At 39.9% G+C, this 26,804-nt stretch overlaps 1 long non-coding RNA gene across 1 annotated transcript in view; it reads right to left on the bottom strand.

Moving 5' to 3' along the window:
• LOC134326066 (uncharacterized) overlaps window positions 1–26,804 on the bottom strand; it is a 163,108-nt gene that overhangs the window by 65,409 nt on the left and 70,895 nt on the right. The window contains exon 2 of the long non-coding RNA XR_010014478.1: window positions 24,876–24,908. This is a non-coding gene — a long non-coding RNA (uncharacterized LOC134326066). The remainder of the gene's footprint in view (window positions 1–24,875; window positions 24,909–26,804) is intronic.

The following is a 26,804-nucleotide window of genomic DNA, read 5'->3' as shown; positions in this document are numbered from 1 at the left end:
TGGTGTGTACAATTAGATACATGTCTTCTGACTCCCTGGTGGATTATTCATGTACTGCATGCACCAGAGGACCTTTTAATGAGCCATTCAAAATGGCTATCATCAATCAGTGACCCACCTGTTGTTTTGCATGGATGTTTTTACCAATAAAAAGAAAAACACTCACATTTTTACTGATCCTTCATTAGAAAAATTCACTGGACTAATGCAGCTAATTAGTACTTGATATTATGTATATATACAGGGGTTGGACAAAATAACTGAAACACCTGTAATTTTAGTGTGGTAGGTTTCATGGCTAAATTGGACCAGTCTGGTGGCCAATCTTCATTAATTGCACATTGCACCAGTAAGAGCAGAGTGTGAAGGTTCAATTAGCAGGGTAAGAGCACAGTTTTGCTCAAAATATTGCAATGCACACAACATTATGGGTGACATACCAGAGTTCAAAAGAGGACAAATTGTTGGTGCACGTCTTGCTGGCGCATCTGTGACCAAGACAGCAAGACTTTGTGATGTATCAAGAGCCACGGTATCCAGGGTAATGTCAGCATACCACCAAGAAGGACAAACCACATCCAACAGGATTAACTGTGGACGCAAGAGGAAGCTGTCTGAAAGGGATGTTCGGGTGCTAACCCGGATTGTATCCAAAAAACATAAAACCACGGCTGCCCAAATCACGGCAGAATTAAATGTGCACCTCAACTCTCCTGTTTCCACCAGAACTGTCCGTCGGGAGCTCCACAGGGTCGATATACACGGCCGGGCTGCTATAGCCAAACCTTTGGTCACTCGTGCCAATGCCAAACGTCGGTTTCAATGGTGCAAGGAGCGCAAATCTTGAGCTGTGGACAATGTGAAACATGTATTGTTCTCTGATGAGTCCACCTTTACTGTTTTCCCCACATCCGGGAGAGTTACGGTGTGGAGAAGCCCCAAAGAAGCGTACCACCCAGACTGTTGCATGCCCAGAGTGAAGCATGGGGGTGGATCAGTGATGGTTTGGGCTGCCATATCATGGCATTCCCTTGGCCCAATACTTGTGCTAGATGGGCGCGTCACTGCCAAGGACTACCGAACCATTCTGGAGGACCATGTGCATCCAATGGCGGTACCTGTTGGATGTGGTTTGTCCTTCTTGGTGGTATGCTGACATTACCCTGGATACCGTGGCTCTTGATACCTCACAAAGACTTGCTGTCTTGGTCACAGATGCGCCAGCAAGACGTGCACCAACAATTTGTCCTCTTTTGAACTCCGGTATGTCACCCATAATGTTGTGTGCATTGCAATATTTTGAGCAAAACTGTGCTCTTACCCTGCTAATTGAACCTTCACACTCTGCTCTTACTGGTGCAATGTGCAATTAATGAAGATTGGCCACCAGACTGGTCCAATTTAGCCATGAAACCTCCCACACTAAAATGACAGGTGTTTCAGTTATTTTGTCCAACACCTGTATATATATACATATACTGTATATATATATATACTGTGTATATATATATATATATATATATATATATATATATACAGTGTATCACAAAAGTGAGTACACCCCTCACATTTCTGCAAATATTTTATTATATCTTTTCATGGGACAACACTATAGAAATAAAACTTGGATATAACTTAGAGTAGTCAGTGTACAACTTGTATAGCAGTGTAGATTTACTGTCTTCTGAAAATAACTCAACACACAGCCATTAATGTCTAAATGGCTGGCAACATAAGTGAGTACACCCCACAGTGAACATGTCCAAATTGTGCCCAAAGTGTCAATATTTTGTGTGACCACCATTATTATCCAGCACTGCCTTAACCCTCCTGGGCATGGAATTCACCAGAGCTGCACAGGTTGCTACTGGAATCCTCTTCCACTCCTCCATGATGACATCACGGAGCTGGTGGATGTTAGACACCTTGAACTCCTCCACCTTCCACTTGCGGATGCGCCACAGGTGCTCAATTGGGTTTAGTCCATCACCTTTACCTTCAGCTTCCTCAGCAAGGCAGTTGTCATCTTGGAGGTTGTGTTTGGGGTCGTTATCCTGTTGGAAAACTGCCATGAGGCCCAGTTTTCGAAGGGAGGGGATCATGCTCTGTTTCGGAATGTCACAGTACATGTTGGAATTCATGTTTCCCTCAATGAACTGCAGCTCCCCAGTGCCAGCAACACTCATGCAGCCCAAGACCATGATGCTACCACCACCATGCTTGACTGTAGGCAAGATACAGTTGTCTTGGTACTTCTCACCAGGGCGCCGCCACACATGCTGGACACCATCTGAGCCAAACAAGTTTATCTTGGTCTCGTCAGACCACAGGGCATTCCAGTAATCCATGTTCTTGGACTGCTTGTCTTCAGCAAACTGTTTGCGGGCTTTCTTGTGCGTCAGCTTCCTTCTGGGATGACGACCATGCAGACCGAGTTGATGCAGTGTGCGGCGTATGGTCTGAGCACTGACAGGCTGACCTCCCACGTCTTCAACCTCTGCAGCAATGCTGGCAGCACTCATGTGTCTATTTTTTAAAGCCAACCTCTGGATATGACGCCGAACACGTGGACTCAACTTCTTTGGTCGACCCTGGCGAAGCCTGTTCCGAGTGGAACCTGTCCTGGAAAACCGCTGTATGACCTTGGCCACCATGCTGTAGCTCAGTTTCAGGGTGTTAGCAATCTTCTTATAGCCCAGGCCATCTTTGTGGAGAGCAACAATTCTATTTCTCACATCCTCAGAGAGTTCTTTGCCATGAGGTGCCATGTTGAATATCCAGTGGCCAGTATGAGAGAATTGTACCCAAAACACCAAATTTAACAGCCCTGCTCCCCATTTACACCTGGGACCTTGACACATGACACCAGGGAGGGACAACGACACATTTGGGCACAATTTGGACATGTTCACTGTGGGGTGTACTCACTTATGTTGCCAGCTATTTAGACATTAATGGCTGTGTGTTGAGTTATTTTCAGAAGACAGTAAATCTACACTGCTATACAAGCTGTACACTGACTACTCTAAGTTATATCCAAGTTTCATGTCTATAGTGTTGTCCCATGAAAAGATATAATGAAATATTTGCAGAAATGTGAGGGGTGTACTCACTTTTGTGATACACTGTATATATATATATCAGTGGCGGCTGCTGGTCTTTCAAAGAGAGAAAGCTCATTGTCGGCTTACATCATAAAATTTGTCAATTTATTTATACATAAATTCTGCCCTCCGTTCCTTTTCAAGAAAATGGCCTGAAATGAGTTGCAGTTTGTCTTTCGACTTTACTCGTAAAATCCGCGATGGGACTGAAGCTCCCAGTGATGAAGTGAGGGTGTAGATCTCAAAAAAGCTGTCAATCAAAACGGGATTCAGCCTTTCCACTGATCCTCCAATCATCTTGCAGAAGCTCCGCGTCCAGACCCGCCCACAGCTCCATTCACCCCCAGAGATGCTCAGTGTATATACTGTATATATATATATATATATATACAGTGTATCACAAAAGTGAGTACACCCCTCACATTTCTGCAAATATTTCATTATATCTTTTCATGGGACAACACTATAGACATGAAACTTGGATATAACTTAGAGTAGTCAGTGTACAGCTTGTATAGCAGTGTAGATTTACTGTCTTCTGAAAATAACTCAACACACAGCCATTAATGTCTAAATAGCTGGCAACATAAGTGAGTACACCCCACAGTGAACATGTCCAAATTGTGCCCAAATGTGTCGTTGTCCCTCCCTGGTGTCATGTGTCAAGGTCCCAGGTGTAAATGGGGAGCAGGGCTGTTAAATTTGGTGTTTTGGGTACAATTCTCTCATACTGGCCACTGGATATTCAACATGGCACCTCATGGCAAAGAACTCTCTGAGGATGTGAGAAATAGAATTGTTGCTCTCCACAAAGATGGCCTGGGCTATAAGAAGATTGCTAACACCCTGAAACTGAGCTACAGCATGGTGGCCAAGGTCATACAGCGGTTTTCCAGGACAGGTTCCACTCGGAACAGGCTTCGCCAGGGTCGACCAAAGAAGTTGAGTCTACGTGTTCGGCGTCATATCCAGAGGTTGGCTTTAAAAAATAGACACATGAGTGCTGCCAGCATTGCTGCAGAGGTTGAAGACGTGGGAGATCAGCCTGTCAGTGCTCAGACCATACGCCGCACACTGCATCAACTCGGTCTGCATGGTCGTCATCCCAGAAGGAAGCTGACGCACAAGAAAGCCAGCAAACAGTTTGCTGAAAACAAGCAGTCCAAGAACATGGGTTACTGGAATGCCCTGTGGTCTGACGAGACCAAGATAAACTTGTTTGGCTCAGATGGTGTCCAGCATGTGTGGCGGCGCCCTGGTGAGAAGTACCAAGACAACTGTATCTTGCCTACAGTCAAGCATGGTGGTGGTAGCATCATGGTCTTGGGCTGCATGAGTGTTGCTGGCACTGGGGAGCTGCGGTTCATTGAGGGAAACATGAATTCCAACATGTACTGTGACATTCTGAAACAGAGCATGATCCCCTCCCTTCGAAAAGGGACCCCAAACACAACCTCCAAGATGACAACTGCCTTGCTGAGGAAGCTGAAGGTAAAGGTGATGGACTAAACCCAATTGAGCACCTGTGGCGCATCCTCAAGTGGAAGGTGGAGGAGTTCAAGGTGTCTAACATCCACCAGCTCCGTGATGTCATCATGGAGGAGTGGAAGAGGATTCCAGTAGCAACCTGTGCAGCTCTGGTGAATTCCATGCCCAGGAGGGTTAAGGCAGTGCTGGATAATAATGGTGGTCACACAAAATATTGACACTTTGGGCACAATTTGGACATGTTCACTGTGGGGTGTACTCACTTATGTTGCCAGCCATTTAGACATTAATGGCTGTGTGTTGAGTTATTTTCAGAAGACAGTAAATCTACACTGCTATACAAGTTGTACACTGACTACTCTAAGTTATATCCAAGTTTTATTTCTATAGTGTTGTCCCATGAAAAGATATAATAAAATATTTGCAGAAATGTGAGGGGTGTACTCACTTTTGTGATACACTGTATATATATATATATATATATATATATATATATATATATATATACTGTATATATATATATATAAACCATTCAGCCATAACATTAAAACCACCTCCTTGTTTCTACACTCACTGTCTATTTTATCAGCTCCACTTACCATATAGAAGCACTTTGTAGTTCTACAATTACTGACTGTAGTCCATCTGTTTCTCTGCATGTTTTGATAGCCCCCTTGCATGCTGTTCGTTAATGGTCAGGACCCCCACAGGACCACCACAGAGCAAGTATTGTTTAGGTGGTGGATCATTCTTAGCACTGCAGTGACACTGACATGGTGGTGGTGTGTTAGTGTGTGTTGTGCTGGTATGAGTGGATTAGACACAGCAGTGCTGCTGGAGTTTTTAAATACTGTGTCCACTCACTGTCCACTCTATTAGACACTCTTACCTAGTTGGTACCACCTTTAGATGTAAATACAGAGACGATCACTCATCTATTGCTGTTGTTTCAGTTGGTCATCTTCTAGACCTTCATCAGTGGTCACAGGACGCTGCCCACAGGGCACTGTTGGCTAGATATTTTTGGTTGGTGGACTATTCTCAGTCCAGCAGTGACCGTGAGGTGTTTAAAAACTCCATCAGCATTGCTGTGTCTTATCCACTCATACCAGCACAACATACACTAACACACCACCACCATGTCACTGCAGTGCTGAGAATAATCCACCACCCAAATAATACCTGCTCTGTGGTGGTCTTGTCCTGACCATTGAAGAACAGGGTGAAAGCAGGCTAACAAAGTATGTAGAGAAACAGATGGACTACAGTCTGTAATTGTAGAACTTCAAAGTGCTTCTAAATGGTAAGTGGAGCTGATAAAATGGACAGTGAGTGTAGAAACAAGGAGGTGGTTTTAATGTTGTGGCTGATCGGTGTATTTATATAAACTGCTGTATACTGAGGACAGATGACTAGTTAGATGCTGATTTTGTGAAGTGGCTTTCTTTATAAATTTGAAAATAAATCCAATGTTGATCCTACTGGAGATCATACTTAACATTATTTCATTATGATATACTCTGAGGAGTATCAACTTTTGAAGACTTTGCATTGTTGATTACCTTAACAACTGTCCTTACGACTAGCATAAAGTTAGCTTAGTGAAATGTACTTGTCTTATTATGAAGGACATTTGCCAGTAATCATACATATGGCACAAATGCAGTAGATGCAACAGAAAACACCCTGGTTTATATTTTTAATCATTAGACTGGTCCTGCATTGCTAGTCTAAAGTCTCATGAGCAGGATGGAACTGACTGCAGTTAATGTGCAGCAGAAGCACATCCAGAACAGTATAAAGAGAATTACTGGGGATCAAACTTCCCATACATTCTATTTAAAACTCCTACCTGTCACTCATTGTGCCCCAAAAATAACCTAGAAGCAGTTCCTGATACGTAAGGTTGCTGACATTAGGCTGAGGTTAAGCTAGATTTAAAAAAGATCTGGTAGTACATTCTGAGATACAGGGTTCCTCAGTGGTTCTTTTGATGACTAACGGTTCTGGGTTGAAACTTTCTCTCTGAACGAAGGATTTTTAGAATGTAACTCCATGATTCAGTTTTGCTTTAAGCTTTTATGGCTGAAGTATTGTACACAGAGAAATACAGTCATCGAGCACTTTATTAGGTACACCTATTTGGCATTGGTAGCACAGCAGTTAAGATACTGGTCTAGTAATCAGAAGGTTTCCAGTAAAAGCTCTGCAGTTACCAAGTTGCCATTGTTGGACCCCAAGCAAAGCGTTCAGCCATAATTGTAAGTCACTTTGGCTAAAAAAGTGTCTGCTAAATGCCACAAATGTAAATAGTACATATATTAAATATTTTATAAAATATACCTACTGTACAGATGAACTTTGTGTATGTACAATTACTGACTGTAGCCCATTTGTTGCTTTATTTACATTTTCCCCCTCATGTACCCCATTTATCAATCAAATGAGACCCACACACAGGACGCCCACCAACTAGATGCTTTTTGCCCCACCTACCCACACACTATCATTTTATTACCATGTTGGTGTCATTGCAGTGCGAGGATGGTTTACTACCCAAATAGCATCTGGTCAGTGAATTTCCTTTTTAATTGGTAAATGGGGTACAAGCGAGCAACAAAGTGCACAGAGCAATAAAGGGGATATAATCAGTAATTGTATTACCACAAAGTTTATCTTTCCTAGAAGGATCAGGTGGACATTTCTCCACAAGAGGAAGCCACCTCCTTGTTTCTACACTCACTGTCCATTTCATCAGCTCAACTTACCATATAGAAGCACTTTGTAGTTCTACAATTACTGACTGTAGTCCATCTGTTTCTCTGCATGCTTTGTTAGCAGGTATTATTAAGGTGATGGATGATTCTCAGCACTGCAGTGACAATGACATAGTGGGGGTATGTTAGTGTGTGTTGTGCTGGTATGAGTGGATCAGATACAGCAGCGCTGCTGGAGTTTTTAAATATTGTGTCCACTCACTGTCCACTCTATTAGACACTCCTACCTAGTTGGTCGACCTTGTAGATGTTAAGTCAGAGACGATCACATCATGCTGCTGTTATCTTTCCTAGAAGGATCAGGTGGACGTTTCTCAACAACTCACATTGTTAGACTCTTGTTAGACCTTAACAACATTACTCACTTGTTTACTGACTTCTCAGGAGGTTTTAATGAGGTCATTATTGTGACTGTAGCTCTTAAACGTCACCATATAACTCACACAGTTTAGATATCTAGCTGTTGTTTCACTCCAAAATGCCTTACTAGTCTAACACACATTCAAGGCACCTAGTGCCTGAGTTGTCAATGCAACCCCAAAACATTAAAGAGCATCCATCATTCACAGTGGCAATAATGTTCTTTTATTTGGAAGCTGTATTATTTTACGAGAACATGGAATTAGAGTGGGATACTAATAATTGTGGCTTGTCAATATGCAATTTGACCTTTTGTGTTTTGCCTATTATTAATCATAATAAAATGTAAGAGTGACCTCTATTAACACCTATAAAGGCATAAGCAAATGCTAGGTGGTTAAAACACAAATGTTGCATTTGATTATCCGTTATTCTAAAAAGCATATTATTCCTAAGAAATAAGAAACATCTCATCATATAGGCCTTATTACAGCAAGTTACACCAATCAGCCATAACATTAAAACCACCTTCATGTTTCTACACTCACTGTCCATTTTATCAGCTCCACTTACCATATAGAAGCACTTTGTAGTTCTACAATTACTGACTGTAGTCCATCTGTTTCTCTACATACTTTGTTAGCCCCCTACATGCTTTTCTTCAATGGTCAGGACCCCCACAGGAACACCACAGAGCAGGTATTATTTGGGTGGTGGGTCATTCTCAGCACTGCAGTGACACTGACATGGTGGTGGTGTGCTAGTGTGTGTTGTGCTGGTATGAGTGGATCAGACACAGCAGCGCTGCTGGAGTTTTTAAATACAGTGTCCACTCTATTAGACACTCCTACCTAGTTGGTCCACCTTGTAGATGTAAAGTCAGAGACGATCGCTCATTTATTGCAGCTGTTTGAGTTGGTCATCTTCTAGATCTCCATCAGTGGTCACAGGACGCTACCCACGGGACGCTGTTGAATGGATATTTTTGGTTGGTGGACTATTCTCAGTCCAGCAGTGACAGTGAGATGTTTAAAAACTCCAACAGAGCTGCTGTTTCTGATCCAATCATACCAGCACAACACACACGTACTGAGAATCATCCACCACCTAAATAATACCTGCTCTGTCTTGGTCCTGTGTGGGTCCTGACCATTGAAGAACAGGGTGAAAGCAGGCTAAATAAGTATGTAGAGAAACAGATAGACTACAGTCAGTAACTGTAGAACTACAAAGTGCTTCTACATGGTAAGTGGAGCTGATAAAATGGACAGTGAGTGTAGAAACAAGGAGGTGGTTTTAATGTTATGGCTGATCGGTGTATGCAAACACATTAGCACAGAGATGCAAACACACCAGTCATGCAAAGCTGTGGGGCATTTTTAATAATGATCACATTTACTCAACATCTTTTGTTTATGTAGTGTGTGTTGATTTTATTCACTTTCTATGAAAACATTTTGACTTCTAGACAATTAGTATGTGATAAAACATAGTCACGTTTGGTTTAAATCATTATTAAAAAAGGAAATGCTGGTTTGTTTGCATATCCTTCGAAATGTGGAGAGTCCATGTTCAATGAATCAATGCCTCTAAGAGCAATGGATTTGGTGAATTATTAAAAGGTCTTATTTTAAAGACGAAGCACGTCCGGAGCTAAGGGTAAGATTACAGACCTAGCGCATTAGCAATACCTTTTTACTGAATAGTCACAGCGCTGAATTAAGATAGAAAAAAAGTGAGTAGCTCATTCTTATTAAATTAACCTCAAGTTTCCTTACGTAGTAATTTCATATCAGCCTCGGGCAATGTTCTGCACCAGTGAACCTAAACATAATCCACTTATACCTGTGGAGTTGGGAAGTTTCTAGTAGGTGACAAATATCAGCTAACACGTTTACTCTCAGCCCACTATAAGTCGTAAACTTAGCAACTTAGCAAGGTACATATACACTGATCAGCCATAATATTAAAACCACCCCCTTGTTTTTACACTCACTGTCCATTTTATCAGCTTCACTTACCATATAGAAGCACTTTGTAGTTCTACAATTACTGACTGTATTCTATCTGTTTCTCTGCATGCTTTGTTAGCAGGTATTATTTAGGTGATGGATCATTCTCAGCACTGCAGTGACAATGACATGGTTGGGGTGTGTTAGTGTGTGTTGTGCTGGTATGAGTGGATCAGACACAGCAGCGCTGCTGGAGTTTTTAAATACCGTGTCCACTCACTGTCCACTCTATTAGACACTCCTACCTAGTTGGTCCACCTTGTAGATGTAAAGTCAGAGACGATCGCTCATCTATTGCTGCTGTTTGAGCTGCTTCTAGACCTTCATCGGTGGTCACAGGACGCTGCCCATGGGGCGCTGTTGGCTGGATATATTTTTGGTTAGTGGACTATTCTCAGTCCAGCAGTGACAGTGAGGTGTTCAACTGCGAGGTGTGAGGTGTTTACAGTAAACAAAGAAACAAGTCACAGTTATGATGTGGTGACAGGGTGTAGAAGCAATAAGAAAACAAAACCTTAAATAAGTGAAAACGTTGATATGGGAACCGCCACGCCAAGGGAAGAGACTATTTTATGTATTATTATTTTTATATTACCACTATTATACTCGTTCATACCTATATCTACCTATATACACCGATCAGCCATAACATTAAAACCACCTCCTTGTTTCTACACTCACTGTCCATTTTATCAGCTCCACTTACCATATAGAAGCACTTTGTAGTTCTACAATTACTGACTAGTAATTGTAGAACTGTAGTCCATCTGTTTCTCTGCATACTTTGTTAGCCCCCTTTCATGCTGTTCTTCAATGCTCAGGACTCCCACAGAGTAGATATTATTTAGGTGGTGGATCATTCTCAGCACTGCAGTGACACTGATATGGTGGTGGTGTGTTAGTGTGTGTTGTGCTGGTATGAGCACACAGCAGTGCTGATGGAGTTTTTAAACACCTTACTGTCACTGCTGGACAGTAGAATAGAATAGTCCACCAATCAAAAATACCCAGCCAACAGCGCCCTGTAGGCAGCGTCCTGTGACCACTGATGAAGGTCTAGAAGATGACCAACTCAAACAGCAGCAATAGATGAGCGATCGTCTCTGACTTTACATCTACAAGGTGGACCAACTAGGTAGGAGTGTCTAATAGAGGCAGTTACCCAGGTGAAAAGCTTTTGACCGTAGCGGTCTCACCATAAGGCTGTACTAGCTAAAACTAAGACCTTCTGCCATCTTTCTTTTCCCCTTCCCTCCTCACTTCCTCCTGCTTTAACAAAAAGGCCCCTCCACTCTAGGACCTGGCGGCCAATCCTAAAACAGGAGAAATTAGAGGGAACATTTAAACACAAACAACACAACACATACATATGGCCATATCATTCAGTATACTAATTCGTTCATAACACACAATGCATAACTTAAATCAATAATTATTGATTATTATATAATCTATAATATTATATAATATATTATATAATTATTCATTCTGTTCTTTTCTCTCTCCAGGTACCTTCTACCCATCAAAGTCCCGGACCAGCGCCGACCCCCGGACCATCTCCATCAAGACAGGTAAGTACTTATTTATTTATTTACACTATTTACATTAATAAATTAGTCTAGCCCCCTCGTAACCCATATAGCCAGACTTGGTGATGTGTAAGCAATACTTACATTATCACAATTTTGTTTTGTTCTATTTAAGTAATCTGCTTTTTAATGTTTTTGCTTTGTAAATTAATCCCATAATATTATACTAATAATAATTGCATCATGCACAAGTAAGTAACACATCCTAGGGCACATCCTAATCTTGTCCATAGTCTTCAGCAGTTTATAAAGCTCAATAAATCCATTATTAACTGAATCTTTTAAAGTGGTGAACATAGGTGATGAGTATGAGTATCACCACAGAGATTTGAACCTCCAGTTTGTATCAGAGATCACAGTGATGCTTAATTATTCATTATGCATGAATGCACGATTGACTCCTAAAAATATAGTTCATTCTGATGAAATGGATGTGAATTAATAAGATTCCATTTGGCTCTGCATCAGGTCTAGTTTGCCTTGATCATTTTAGCCATTAGACAAAAGAAGCTTCCACTTGCTTTTCTAATCTCACTGCAAAACTCAAATCAAATATGCATGCTTTCAATTAGCATTTTATAGGGCTTTACCTATTAAAGTGGGGGATTATATCTTAAAGGTATTGGTTTAGATATGAACTCAGCAGCTAGTGGGTGAACATCTAGAACAATGAGATGTAAACACAAAGCTAACAATGCCAACAGCACTGATATTCTCATCTTACTGGATCTCAAGAATCAATATTATCACCTGCTAACAAAAAAGGGGTTTTGACAAGCTTGATGACTACAGGCCAAAACACAACTACACATGAACAAACAAAAATACATAATGTATCTTCTTAGTCAACCGACCAGTGTGAGATTTAAGCTCTGGATTTATGCAGTGGTGGGCAAGCATAATCTACCACTGCACCACCCCAATTATTACTGTTATTATTATTATTAAATAGATAGATACTTTATTTATCCCGAGGGAAATTATTGGTCTCCAGTAGTTTAACAAGCAAAAGAATAGAAACTAATACAAATACAATTAAAGTAAGTAAGTAGGGTGTAGCGAATGTACAACATGCATATATACAATATATGGTATGCAAAAAACAAAACAAAAACAGTATGTGCAAATTGTGCATCTGGTACATGTAACAGAAGCAGTAGTGTATCTATTCTTATAAACTATATATACAGATATATAAGTATAAATATACAACCCCAAATCAGAAAAAGTTGGGACATCATGGAAAAGTCAAATAATAATAAAAAAAACAAAGTTCCTTTAATTTACTTTGACTTTTATTTGATGTCAGACAGGATGAACCTGAGATAATTCATGTTTTATCTGCTTAACTTCATTTCATTTATTAATAAACATCCATTCTTACATTTCAGGCCTGCAACACATTCCAAAAAAAGTTGGGACAGTAAAGCATTTACCACTTTGTAATGTTGCCATTCCTTTTCACCACACTTAAAAGAGGTTTTGGCACAGAGGAGACCAAGTGATTTAGTGTTTCAGCTTTTATTTTGTCTCGTTCTTCCTTCAAACATGTCTTAAGATGTGCAACAGTACGGGGTCGTCGATGTCGCATTTTTCCTTTCAAAATCCTCCACACATTCTCTATTGGGGACAGGTCAGGACTGCAGGCAGGCCAGTCCAGTACCCGTACCCTCTTCTTCTACAGCCATGCCTTTGTAATGTGTGCAGCATGTGCTTTTGCATTGTCTTGTTTAAAAATGCATGAACGTCCCTGGAAAAGATGATGTCTTGAAGCCAGCATATGTTGCTCTAAGATCTCAATGTACTTTTCTGCATTAATGCTGCCATCACAGAAGTGTAAATGACCTTTGCCAAGGGCACTGCCACAGCCCCATACCGTGACAGACCCTGTCTTTTGGACTTGTTGCTAATAACAGTCTGGATGGTTCTTTTTGTCTTTGGTCTGGAGCACATGGCGTCCTTTTTTTTTTTTTTCAAAAAAAGACCTGGAATGCTGATTCATCTGCCACAATACACGTTTCCACTGTGTGATGGTCCATTCTAGATGCCTCCAAGCCCAGAGAAGTCGACGCCGCTTCTGGCCATGGTTAACATGAGGCTTCTTTTTTACATAGTAAAGTTTTAAGTGGCATTTGTGCATGTAACTCTGTATTGTAGAGCTTGATAAAGGTTTGCCAAAGTAATCCCTCACCCATGTGGTTATATCAGCTATTGCTGAGTGGAGGTTCTTGATGCAGTGCCGTCTGAAGGATCACGGGTGTTCAGCCTAAGCTTGCACCCTTGGCCTTTACACACTGAAATTCCTACTGATTCCTTGACTTGTTGAATGCTATTATGCACTGTTGAGGGAGAAATATGCAAATCCCTTCCAATCTTTCTTTGAGGTTCATTGTTTTTAAACATTTTAATCATTTTCTCACACATTTGTGGACAAACTGGAGATCCTCTGATCATTTTTGCTCATCAAAGACTTTCCTGGATGCTGCTTTTGTACCAAACCATGATTACAATCACCTGTTGACATCACCTGTTTGGAATCACATCATTATTTAGTTTTTTCACCTCATTACTAGCCCTAAACTGCCCCCATTCCAACTTTTTTTGGAAGGTGTTGCAGGCCTGAAATGCAGGAATGGATGTTTATTAATAAATGAAAGTAAGTTGAGCAGATAAAACATGAAATATCTCAGGTTCAAACTGTCTGCAATCAAATAAAAGTCAAAGTAAATGTAAGAAACACTGCATTATTTTATTGTATTTGCATTTTCCATACTGTCCCAGCATTTTCTGATTTGGGGTTGTAGAAATAAAGATATTATTATAGTTATAAATATACTGTATACAATGTATCGGTTATGAATATATTTATTCATAGACAATATGACCAATAATACACATTGTCTAATATACATTGTTAATGTAATATACAGATAATAACAATAGCAGTATACAGTGCCTTGCAAAAGTATTCAGCCCCCTTGAACTTTTCAACCTTTTGCCACATTTCAGGCTTCAAACATAACGATATGAAATTGTAATTTTTTGTGAAGAATCAACAACAAGTGGGACACAATCGTGAAGTGGAACGAAATTGATTGGATATTTTAAACTTTTTTTAGAAATAAAAAACTGAAAAGTGGGGCGTGCAATATTATTCAGCCCCCTTGCGTTAATACTTTGTAGCGCCACCTTTTGCTGGGATTACAGCTGCAAGTCGCTTGGGGTATGTCTCTATCAGTTTTGCACATCGAGAGACAGAAATTTTTGCCCATTCTTCCTTGCAAAACAGCTCGAGCTCAGTGAGGTTGGATGGAGAGCGTTTGTGAACAGCAGTTTTCAGCTCTTTCCACAGATTCTCAATGGGATTCAGGTCTGGACTTTGACTTGGCCATTCTAACACCTGGATACGTTTATTTGTGAACCATTCCATTGTAGATTTTGCTTTATGTTTTGGATCATTGTCTTGTTGGAAGATAAATCTCCGTCCCAGTCTCAGGTCTTTTGCAGACTGCAACAGGTTTTCTTCCAGAATGGTCCTGTATTTGGCTCCATCCATCTTCCCATTAATTTTAACCATCTTCCCTGTCCCTGCTGAAGAAAAGCAGGCCCAAACCATGACGCTGCCACCACCATGTTTGACAGTGGGGATGGTGTGTTCAGGGTGATGAGCTGTGTTGCTTTTACGCTGAACATAACGTTTTGCATTGTGGCCAAAAAGTTCGATTTTGGTTTCATCTGACCAGAGCACCTTCTTCCACATGTTTGGTGTGTCTCCCAGGTGACTTTTTATAGATATCTTTGAGAAATGGCTTTCTTCTTGCCACTCTTCCATAAAGGCCAGATTTGTGCAGTGTACGACTGATTGTGTCCTATGGACAGAGTCTCCCACCTCAGCTGTAGATCTCTGCAGTTCATTCAGAGTGATCATGGGCCTCTTGGCTGCATCTCTGATCAGTCTTCTCCTTGTTTGAGCTGAAAGTTTAGAGGGACGGCCGGGTCTTGGTAGATTTGCAGTGGTCTGATACTCCTTCCATTTCAATATGATCGCTTGCACAGTGCTCCTTGAGATGTTTAAAGCTTGGGAAATCTTTTTGTATCCAAATCCGGCTTTAAACTTCTCCACAACAGTATCTCGGACCTGCCTGGTGTGTTCCTTGGTCTTCATGATGCTCTCTGCGCTTTAAACAGAACTCTGAGACTGTCACAGAGCAGGTGCATTTATACGGAGACTTGATTACACACAGGTGGATTCTATTTATCACCATCAGTCATTTAGGTCAACATTGGATCATTCAGAGATCCTCACTGAACTTCTGGAGTGAGTTTGCTGCACTGAAAGTAAAGGGGCTGAATAATATTGCACGCCCCACTTTTTAGTTTTTTATTTCTAAAAAAAGTTTAAAATATCCAATCAATTTCGTTCCACTTCACGATTGTGTCCCACTTGTTGTTGATTCTTCACAAAAAATTACAATTTCATATCGTTATGTTTGAAGCCTGAAATGTGGCAAAAGGTTGAAAAGTTCAAGGGGGCTGAATACTTTTGCAAGGCACTGTATGTAGATAAAATACTATAGATTATTACTGATATATACATACAGGTATGCATACAAGAATTTAAATATCAAGGAGGGACACAAAATAAAGAATATAAGAATAAACACTATAGAAATGCTATAGTACAACACTGACGGAGCTACTGGAGAGGCTGCCGCTCACAACTAGACTGACTTATTTATTATTATTATTATTAATGATGATGATGATAGCTTAGCCTTAGATTTTTTGCAACCTTTATTGTTTTGTGGCTTTTATCTTAAATGTATATAACTGCCATCACTTGACGCCAATATTGATTAAGTAAAACGTGTATTAGAATGTGTTTGTTTTTTAAATTAATTAATAATTCAAATCTAAAGCTTCTTAGTATTAAGTATTCATACTTTTTATTCAATACTGTAGAATCCCCTTTTGGCAGCAATTACAGCTGCAAGTCCTTCTGTTTTACTGAGTTTTTTCAAGTTATTGAGACCACTGTTGTTCAGTGAACACACAAAGCTTTAGATACTGTTTTATATCCTCGTCTTGATCTGTGCCTTGCCACAAGCTGATTGCAGAAATCCACAGACAGTCCCTTGGACTTGTTTTTGTCTTCACACTGCAGTGTTAATCATTGGTTTTTATTTACGCAGGTGTGTGCCTTTCCAAACTATGTCTAATCAATTCAAATTGCAAAAGGTGGACTCTAATTGAGTTCTAAGCACATTTCAAGGGTAATTAAAGCAAACAGGATGCACCTGAACACTATTTGGAGTGCTATAGCAAAATACTTTTGTAAATAAAATGTTTTTACTTTGCCATAATGGGGGATTAAGTATATATTTGGCAACCCACAACACAATCAAGTGTATACTTTCTGCTAGAAAATTTGCAGTATAATTATACTAGACTTTTAATGATATTTAATTGTTATTGTTAGATTCATTTCCACAATATCTACTAGTCTTGTAAGTCCCTTAGGATTTTCATGTAATTTAGGATCCCCCCAATGGATGTTCAGATTTTCATCTACCTTTTAAATAAATTGGTTATTACAAATTTTTTTCAATGTGTGGGTGAATTAAGTGATACAGTCATGCCTTAAATGGACTGGTGCTTCACACTCGAGCATTAAATAGTTATCTCATAATTGCATTTTGCCGCTCTGTAAATCTGTGATGGAGATCAGTAGGTATCATGTAATTTAACTGGATTTTTAAACAATGGCATCACAAAAAGCATGGTGCATTATAAGCTTGTGCTGTGCTAAATCATACTGTGGTGCTCAAATAATAGTTTAGGGGTCAGTGGTTTTCAGAGAAATGATGTATTATTATCATTACAAGTCCTCAATTACAGGGTGAACCTGCTTCAGCTGACTCTGTATTGATTGAAGTCATCAATACTGAGTCTGAAACTAATCAGTACCTTAAATGCTCAGTCTGAAAGTAAAATGCTGTGAGCACTACATAAATTCTAATGTATGTATTGTTTTTCATGTCTTAATCTAGCTATGTCATTGCTTTTCACGATCAATAAATATTCTTCTGCAGCACATGGCAGGCTTGCCAGGCCACCTACTAGCCTGACAATCATTCTGTCATCGCTAAGAATAGAAGGGAAAGGAAAGAGATAAGCTGGAGGTTATTGATTCTTTTTCCCACTGCTGTCAGTCAGGATCACCTTCACATAGTGGCCAATTCCTACATTTATATCTAAACTTAACATCGAGTACACATGAACACCATGTAAAGTCCCAACCATATAAATACAGTCCTCACTATCAGTTTGTAACACGATCATGAAAAACACACTTCTGGGTCACATGTGATGACAAAAATCTGGTTTGGGACACTTTTACCTACAGTGTACAGGACAGGTTTCAGTCTTTGATGTATTACTAACAGGGCAGATTAAAAAAATTCTACATAGTAGAGCATAAAACAAATAACATGGATGGATTATACAGCATAAAATACAAAGTGAAAATATTGTACAACCCTAAATCAAAAAAAGTTGGGACAGTATGGAAAATGCAAATAAAATAAAAATGCAGTGTTCCTTACATTTACTTTGACTTTTATTTGATTGCAGACAGTTTGAATCCAAGATATTTCATGTTTTATCTGCTCTACTTCATTTCATTTGTTAATTTACCACCATTCCTGCATTTAAGGCCTGCAACACATTCCAAAAAAAGTTGGGACGGGGGCAATTTAGGGCTAGTAATATGGTGAAATAACTAAATAATGATGTGATTCCAAACATGGTTTGGTACAAAAGCAGCATCCAGGAAAGGCTGAGTCTTTGAATATCAGAGGATCTCCAGTTTGTCAACAAATGCATGAGAAAATAATTGAAATGTTTACAAACAATGAACCTCAAAGAGAGTTTGGAAGGTATTAGCATTTTTCTCCCTCTACAGTGCATAATATCATTAAACGATTCAAGGAATCTGGAGGAATTTCAGTGTGTAAAGGCCAAGAGCACAAGCTTAAGCTGAAGCCTTATGTTAACTGTGTCCAGAAGCAGCATCAACTTCTCTGGGCTCGGAGGCATCTAGGATGGACCATCAGACAGTGGAAACGTGTATTGTGGTCAGATGAATCAGCATTCCAGGTCTTTTTGGAAAAGACACTCCGGACCAATGTGTTACTAAACTAAACTTTTTTTGGAATGTGTTGCAGACCTGAAATGCAGGAATGGATGTTTATTAATAAATGAAATGAAGTTGACCAGACAAAACATGAAATATCTCAGGTTTATCCTGTCTGCAATCAAATAAAAGTCAATGTAAGAAACTTTGTTTTTATTTTTTGCATTTTCCATGCTGTCCCAACTTTTTCTGATTTGGGGTTGTAAAACATCCGCTGACATGATTTGATTCCAAATATTTTCAGCATTTCATGTCTTCCTTAACAGGCACTAATACTCCACGTTGAAACCCCTGATTGAAGACATGCAGCACTTATCAACAAAGCTCTGTCTCTTTTTGTGAGTTTGCCTGTTATTGGCTCCATCTGTCTAGATAAACAGTGGACAGTGAATGAGTCCTGTATAGGTGTCAGTTGGATTGTAAGCAGCTTAGTTTGTGGTTGAATAGGCCGATACGTGAGTGACAATCCTTTGCACATCCGTTGCACATGTACGCTGACGACTGCAGATGAGTGCTAGTTTTCATAGCTGTCTTTCATGGTTGCATGGCATTACGATTAATAACTACTCCCTCCCATGAGTCCACATGGATATCAGTGGTCTGTTGGTCACATTTACAGTATCGCAAAGTAGGGCGTCCTGTAGGAATGAAGCCTACAGGTAGCTTTCTTGAAGTATGTCTTTCCGAATGCACCAATCATGCATTTGAACGTGGCCCAGCCAGCGAAGGCATCGCTGTGTGAGGAGCAAATGCATGCTTGGCATATTAGACAGACTTAAATTAGCATTGTTTGGCCACAAATGATAGCTGTTATGGAGGTCCTTCTGGGACAATTAGTTGCCAGCTTTCACTACAGTAAATAAGAGTGTTCAATACACAGGCTCTATACACTACCATTTCAGTGGTTGTGGTGAGCCTGGTACTTTTTCCACACTCTCTTTGGAAAGCTTGGTCAAGGCAGCGGCAGTCTTGTCTATCCGCCTCTTGATTTCTGGGTGGAGGGACACATTGCTAGAGATGGACAGTTCAAGAAATGTAAATTGTTTGACTATTTTCAGGGAGTGGTCACCAATGTTGATGCTAGGGACTTCACTCACATTCTGACCCATGATTTTTACTTCTCCAGACTGATACTGAGACCAAACTCCTGACAGGCATGTGCCATGGAGCTGACTAAGCTCTGGAGACCAGACTGTGTATGGGACATTAAGGCGGCATCATCGGCAAAGAGCAACTCTCTGATCAGTACCTGACAAATTGTGGTCCTTGCTCTGAGATGTGAAAGGTCTTGCTATTTGACCCAGTGTGTAGGTACACCCCATCATGTTTTAGAGGATAATCCATTATTCTGCACTCTTCCCAACATACCACTGAGAAAGTAGGTGATGAAATGCAGCAGCTTTGGTGGACATCCTTATTTCATTAAGAGTGTAAACAGACCTCTTCAGCAGACCAAGTCGAATGCCTTTGTAAGATCGATAAAGGTGGCATACAGAGGTTTCTTCTGCAGAAGGGTAAAGATCATATCAATGGTTGACCTCTCTGTTCTGAAACCACACTGGGACTTAGGATAGACACGCTCTGCCAGGACCTGCAGCCTCTTTAAAGCTTGGATATACCTTTGTTTCTTTTGTGTACCCTTATTTTTGTATAGTGTGATGACGTTCATGTCTTGCATATCTTGAGGAACTGAACCTTCCTTCCAGCAGCGCATGACTCAGTAGTACAGGTTTTTCTAACTTGTCTACCTCCACTGGTAAACAGTCTCTGCCAGGGGCCTTCCAACGAGCAAGCAAGTTGATGACCTTGCTGTGTTCTTTCACTGTTCCAGCTCTTCCATTGGAGGTAGGGTGGGAATACTAGCAAGGGCAAATACAGTAATCACAGGCTTTTCCATCTGTTTGGTGTGGACCTTGATGACTCCACCACCCTTTTTCAGCAGAGCAATTTTGTGGTAAATGGGCACAAAGGCTTCCTTCATTCCTTCATATATGCCTTTTATGTTGCTGCTGTCTGTGCAGGATTGAATATTCTGGCACAGATTTTGCCAGCAGCCATTTGTGCAGCACCAAGCCATTCATAAGCATTGCAGTTGATAGTTGGGGCATTTTGTAAATTGCAAAAAAACACATAAGTCTGTAACTGTCCTTTACCTCATGATTTAGTGGTAGTGAGCAAGCAAAATTTTCTGCTAATCACACTCCACGCCTAACTTTTAATTTGTTGCCTAAAACTCACAAACAAAAGATGGGCAAAATAAGTAAAAAGTTTATGGAAAATTGGCCGCTCAGGTGGTGCATCGGTAAAACACACGCTGGAACCAGAGCTGGGATCTCGAACACATCGTATTGAATCTCAGTTCTGCCTGCCGTCTAAGGCTGAGCGGCCACATGAACAATGATTGGCCTGTTGTTCAGATATAGGCGGAACTAAGCCGGATGGGGTCTCCCTCCCATGACTGGTGCAATTATGAACTCTGCTGATTGATGGCGCCTGCACAGAGATGAGAAAAGGGTGCTCTCAGGGTGTGTCTCTCCATACACAACGCTGAGCTACACTGCACTCGTCATAGTGTAGGTGACAAAATGCATACGACTGCTGCCTATGTGTCGGAGGGGGCATGGGTTAGCTTCATTCTCCTCAATCAGAGCAGGGATCGGCATTGGTGGAAAGGAAGCATGACACAAGTTTATGGAATATTTAAGAAAAAGTGTTTAGAAGCATTCCAAATAACCAAGGTAATGGTATCATTACTTAGATATAAAATAAGAATCCACCAAAAGCTCAGTTTTTGTGCCAAATATCATGAGGGAATTGTGAATCAGTTCAAAAAGAACATGTCTTTAAGACACAAATAATGGCCTTTTACCATCTACCAAAATTGTAAAAAGATTCATGCAATCCAGAAAATTCTCAGCCAGTGTAGGGCAAGTCCATAAACTACTGTTGAATGTGTGTGACTTTTAAGCCCTTGGACACATTGTATGAGATCGCATGATGCTACTGTGATAAATAATCAATAATCAAATAATCATCAAGAAATGCAACCCTAAACAAACCCTAAACCCTCTAACCCCATATATCAATTCTACGCAGATTTCCTTTCTTGGTACTTTGTACAGTCAGTTGAATAACTTACAGCTTTTTGTATTCACTGCATTTTACAAAATGTCTCAACTCCTCTGGAAATGAGCCCAGTTTGGCATCATTTGCTATCTGCATTTGTATAATGTGTGTAAATTGCTGCACCCCCTGCAACCCCAATCCCCCCTCCCACCCATTAGAATTGGCAAAGCAGGATAATTATTACAAACATACATATAAACAAATGCACACCAGTCTAATGATTAACGTCTAAAACCGATCATATGTGCACATTTGCATGCACTTAATTCAGGAATCGACTGACAACAGGCTTGCCTGCAGGTACAAACAAACAAATACATGGCAGATGCAGGTCTAGATACCATCAAACTTTAATCCTCCTCTGTACAGAGAGCTCTCAAAGACACAGACACCCACACTTCGCCTTATCAGTGAGACCAGAGCACTTCATCCATTTACTGAAGAAACAGCCATATAGTCTACAAGACAAAGCACGAGAGACAGAAATAAGGACTAAGCCAAGTCAGAAGCTGGGGATTAAGCCAAAGAAATAAAGATGGAGAGATAACTAGATTCACACACAGTGACAAAGCAAGAAAAGTACCTTCAGCAGTAATAACTGAGCAGACTGGACTGAAAAGAATATTTTCACTAGAGGTGAAGAAGGATATTACATTTTGCAATCTTTTAACTGATAAAACTCAGCAATACACCATTAAACAAATCTGCTTTGGTGTGGGATGGGTGAGGGGTGTACAATGACCTTCACCTTACCTTACTAACCTTTACAACCAATCACAGTAAGACAGTTATATAGCCGATAATCACTTTCTCTTTATCTGTAGACTTTTAATTTGACTGTCCTACTTTCGCCACACTGTCTGGTTTGCTCTATGACTGTCATCCTTTCACTCTTCTAGTGTCCAAACCCTGTCTAACATATCACACCTTTAAGCATCAATTTTGAATTTTCTTGCTAAATATCAGCTTCAAATCCCAACTTTAGTAATATTTATAATTAAAACAGAAGAAAAACCCTTAGCAGTCAGGCGAAATTGGATTTAGAATCCCTGCTAATATCCTTGCCAAACCTGATCAGTGTCACGAATCCAGCCTCTTTGAGCTCCTGGAGCCATGTTTACGTGCCACACCCCTCTCTCTAGGAGCACATGTTAGAGGTGTTTTTGTTTAGGTTGTCAAGCCTAAGCCTCCTCTATGCAGATTGAACGGTAACTAATGATCCACAGCTACTCCTCATTTCAAGTTAAATGCTCAAGGTATTTAAAGGAGCAGCTGTGGATCCTTCAGCGGAGACTATTTTGATTTGATTTGTTTTTTTGACCTAGCTCCTGTCTGCTAGCTCCTGTCTGTTTTTTCTTGTCCATACTTAGCAGTAGTGATGGCATAAGGTTTTTTTTTGAGAGATCCAAGCAAATAAAACAAATGATTCAGAAAAAGAGTCTAGCTTGTGAAACGTTCGAATCATCACACCACAGTGACATCTAACATCCAATCAGTGGTCTAACAGTAACATCTGACTTACAGATCACTGAAAGAAGTGTGTGTTGATAATGGTATGAAACATCATTCCGTCATATAATGAGTGTCCTTGACATTGACCATTATTTATTACACAATCAAAAGGGGATGTGCTTGTGCCACCAGACTATGCAATATTTATTACACATTGACATTTGACATTGTATGACATTGACATACAATTGATTAGTTACGAAACAGCGTGACGTAATGAAACCTTTTCCGGGACAGTCACGTGACTTTTTCATTTTGATACGGACTAAGAAACATTTTAAAACTCTGAGCATCAAATTAATCGATTCAGTTTCGAGGTTGACATCACTACTTAGCAGTCTGGTTTAGAGTTAGTCTTGTTTATGTTTTGTGTTAGTAAATATTCTTTGTTAGCAAGTGTTAGCTTAGCTTATGGTCTAGTATAGTTTGTTTTCTGCATGCATTTAAATTAGCATTTAGCATAGGTCTTGTGTTAGTTTGTCTTGTCTTGTTTAAACTTGTCTTGTGTAACTTTATCTTGTATTTTGTTAGTTTTAAACAGTATTAGAAACATCTGTGTGTGTGTGTGTGTCCACCACTCTTGTTCTGTCTAGCCCTAACTCTTTACAATCAGTTAGTCTACATGATAAAAACATTAGGTAGATGGAATCATTAAACACATCTGAGATTTGTAATGCTCATCCAAAAGCATTATTACATTGCTCCACTGAGCAGTATTATGAGGTAAGCAAATAAAAAACCTGGAATCAGAATGTGATGTCCTATAGCTAGAAATTTAAAAACACTGCATAAAATATGTTCACAAACAAGCCAATGTGAAAAATACCTGGCTTTTGTAAATCCTTCTCTACCCACTAAAAGCTTAACCCAGAATACTGTGCTAGTTCTGCATGTAATGGGTTGTGGTGTGAAGCAAAGACATATTCTCTACAACCTTCACATACGCTCATGGGAATTCACACCTAATTTCACACCTAAAGCCAGAAACCCCCCAAACCAACGTTTAACACAACATTACCACAATTCATCCACACTGCACTGCACTGCCTTTGCAGAGCATTACTACATTAGAACCTGGTTGAATAGCACAGGTAGAATATGTTACTTTATTTACCAGAATAAAGTCATGTGAGTTTTAATATGTGATGAATGATGACTATATGAATTTAAATATTTAAAAAGGACCAGATATTATATATTTTTTTAAATAATAGCTGAACAAATATGAGAAAAACTAAAGGAAAAAATACAAAAAGAAAATACAAGCAACCCACTTACAATACGACATGTACACTATAATGCCAAAATTATTCACTCACCCATCCAAATCATTGAATTAAAGTGTTCCAATCACTTCCATGGTCACAGGTTTATAAAACCAAGCACCTAGGCATGCAGACTGCTTCTGCCAAACCAAAAAAAAAAAAAAAGCCAAAATTGTGCAAGAGAAGTGTAGCTGACCCCCATGAATGTGGACAGAGAAAAACTGATGAAAGAATGCAAAAAGGGTTTATGTAAATGGTGAATGAAGAACCCTAATAAATATCCAAACAAATTCAAGCTGACCTGCAGACACAAGGTACAGCAGTGTCAGCCTGCACTATCCATCGTCATCTGAATGAAATGGCACAATAGATTAGAAGACCCAGGAAAAACCCACTGCTGATACAGAGACATAAAAAAAATCCAGGCTGGAGTTAGCCAGAATTTACCTGAGGAAGCCACGGTCCTTCATGGAGAACATCCTGTGGACAAATAAGAAAAATATTGTTAAAACACATCATTGTACCAAATACAAAAACAATATTAGACAATAAAAAAAGGTCCCTATGGTCAAACAGGTGGAGGTTCACCAATGGTTTGGGGTTTACATTTGATGCCTAAAACACATTAAAGAAAAGTTGGGCCAGAGGAAAAATAAAAGTGAAAAGTTTATAAAATATTTAAGTTTCAGTGTTTTGAAACATTCTAACATGTGCAGGTGAAATGGTAACACATAAGGGAATCATGATTGGGGATAAAAGAGAGATTCACCTAAATTTCAGTATTTGCTGGTAAAAAACATGAGGGAATTGTCAATCAGTTCATGATTGCAAATAATTTATCTTTCACCATCTACCATGCATGACATTGTGAAATGATTTATTAAATTTAGAGAGAATGCAATCCCTGAAAACAAAGCCAAAAACCACTGTTGAATATCTGAGAGATCCTCATGCTGCTGTAGTAAATATAATCATGTGGACTCGACTACTTCAGAAAACTTTTGTCACTTAACACAGTCCAGCGCTGTATCAAGACATGCAACCTGAAACTATTATGCAAGGAGAAAACCTCATGCGAATTCTATGCAAACTCTGGCAAATTCTCAGGGCTTGAGCTCATCTCATGTAAACTGCAGGACCATGAAAACAGGCTGTGATGAGTCCATGTTTTAGCTTGTATTCAATAAAAAAAGAGAAGCAGAGTTCTCCATAACAAAAGTACCATCCAGACTGTTATCAGCGAAAGAAACAAAAGCCAACATCTATTATTGTATGGAGATGCATGGGTGATATATAATGTACCACTAATGTGTTTTAAAGAGACATATGTTGCCATCAAGTTGACATCTTTTCACAAAAAGTCCATGGTTATTTCAGCATGACAAAGCCAGACCTTATTTTGCAAGATCTACAACAGGATGGCTTTATAGACACAGAGGGTGTGTTTGAAAACCTAGTGAGCTGCCTTGCTGTCTTACTGTCTACATAGGCAGCTGCCTCAGTAGAGAGGATTCTAATAAGTCATTGACTTATAAGTCAGGTTATTCGAACGCACTACTTAGACAGCGCTTCCGTCGGGTTTCGCATTTAGCATCTTGCCATTAAAACCAATGGATTGAGGTAGCACAGCACGCTAACATGTCAATATAGCATCTCCCTTCATGTACCGATAACGGTTAAATTTCCTGACAAGCTCGAACTTGCAAATAAAAACACTCGGTACAAGTTTATACAAGTTAAAAATCAGTAATATTTTATTTACGTTTGAAAATAACTCCATTCGTTAGTCCGCACCGTCAGCCATGTTTATTTTTCTGTGAGAGAAGAGCACCCGACCCGCAATGAATTCTGGGATTGCCTTGACCACTAAGGCAGCGTCGGATGCTCACTCGTTCTTGAGCCAAAATAACATTGAAATATTAAGATGCCTCAGTAGTGAGGATATTAACGCATCTAGGATTTAGAACAGCCTCCTTCTCGGGAGCGCACACAGGATGACATAAAATGCTGTCTATGTAGAGAGCTCCCTAGCTTTTCGAACACACCCAGAGTGCTTGTGCTCAGTTGGTCTGCCTGCAGTCCAGATCTGTCTCCTATTGAAATGTATGACGCATCATGAGGCAGGAAATCAGACAATGGCAGCCATGGATTGTTGAGCAGTGAAAGTTGTGTATCGAGCAAAATAGACAGAAATTCTATTTGCAAAACTGCTACAATTAATGTCCTCAGTTTCCAAACCATGAGAAAGTGTCCTTTATAGGAAAGGTCATGGAACACAATAATAATAATTGGAAGCAGGAAAAATGGGTAGTGTAAGCATCTGAGAGATAATGGCTAGACTATTGGGTCAAAACATCCTCAGACTGGAAGGTCTTG

Source organism: Trichomycterus rosablanca, chromosome 14, assembly GCF_030014385.1.
Source record: "Trichomycterus rosablanca isolate fTriRos1 chromosome 14, fTriRos1.hap1, whole genome shotgun sequence".
Lineage (NCBI taxonomy): Eukaryota > Metazoa > Chordata > Actinopteri > Siluriformes > Trichomycteridae > Trichomycterus > Trichomycterus rosablanca.
This window is presented reverse-complemented; position numbering and strand designations above follow the sequence as displayed.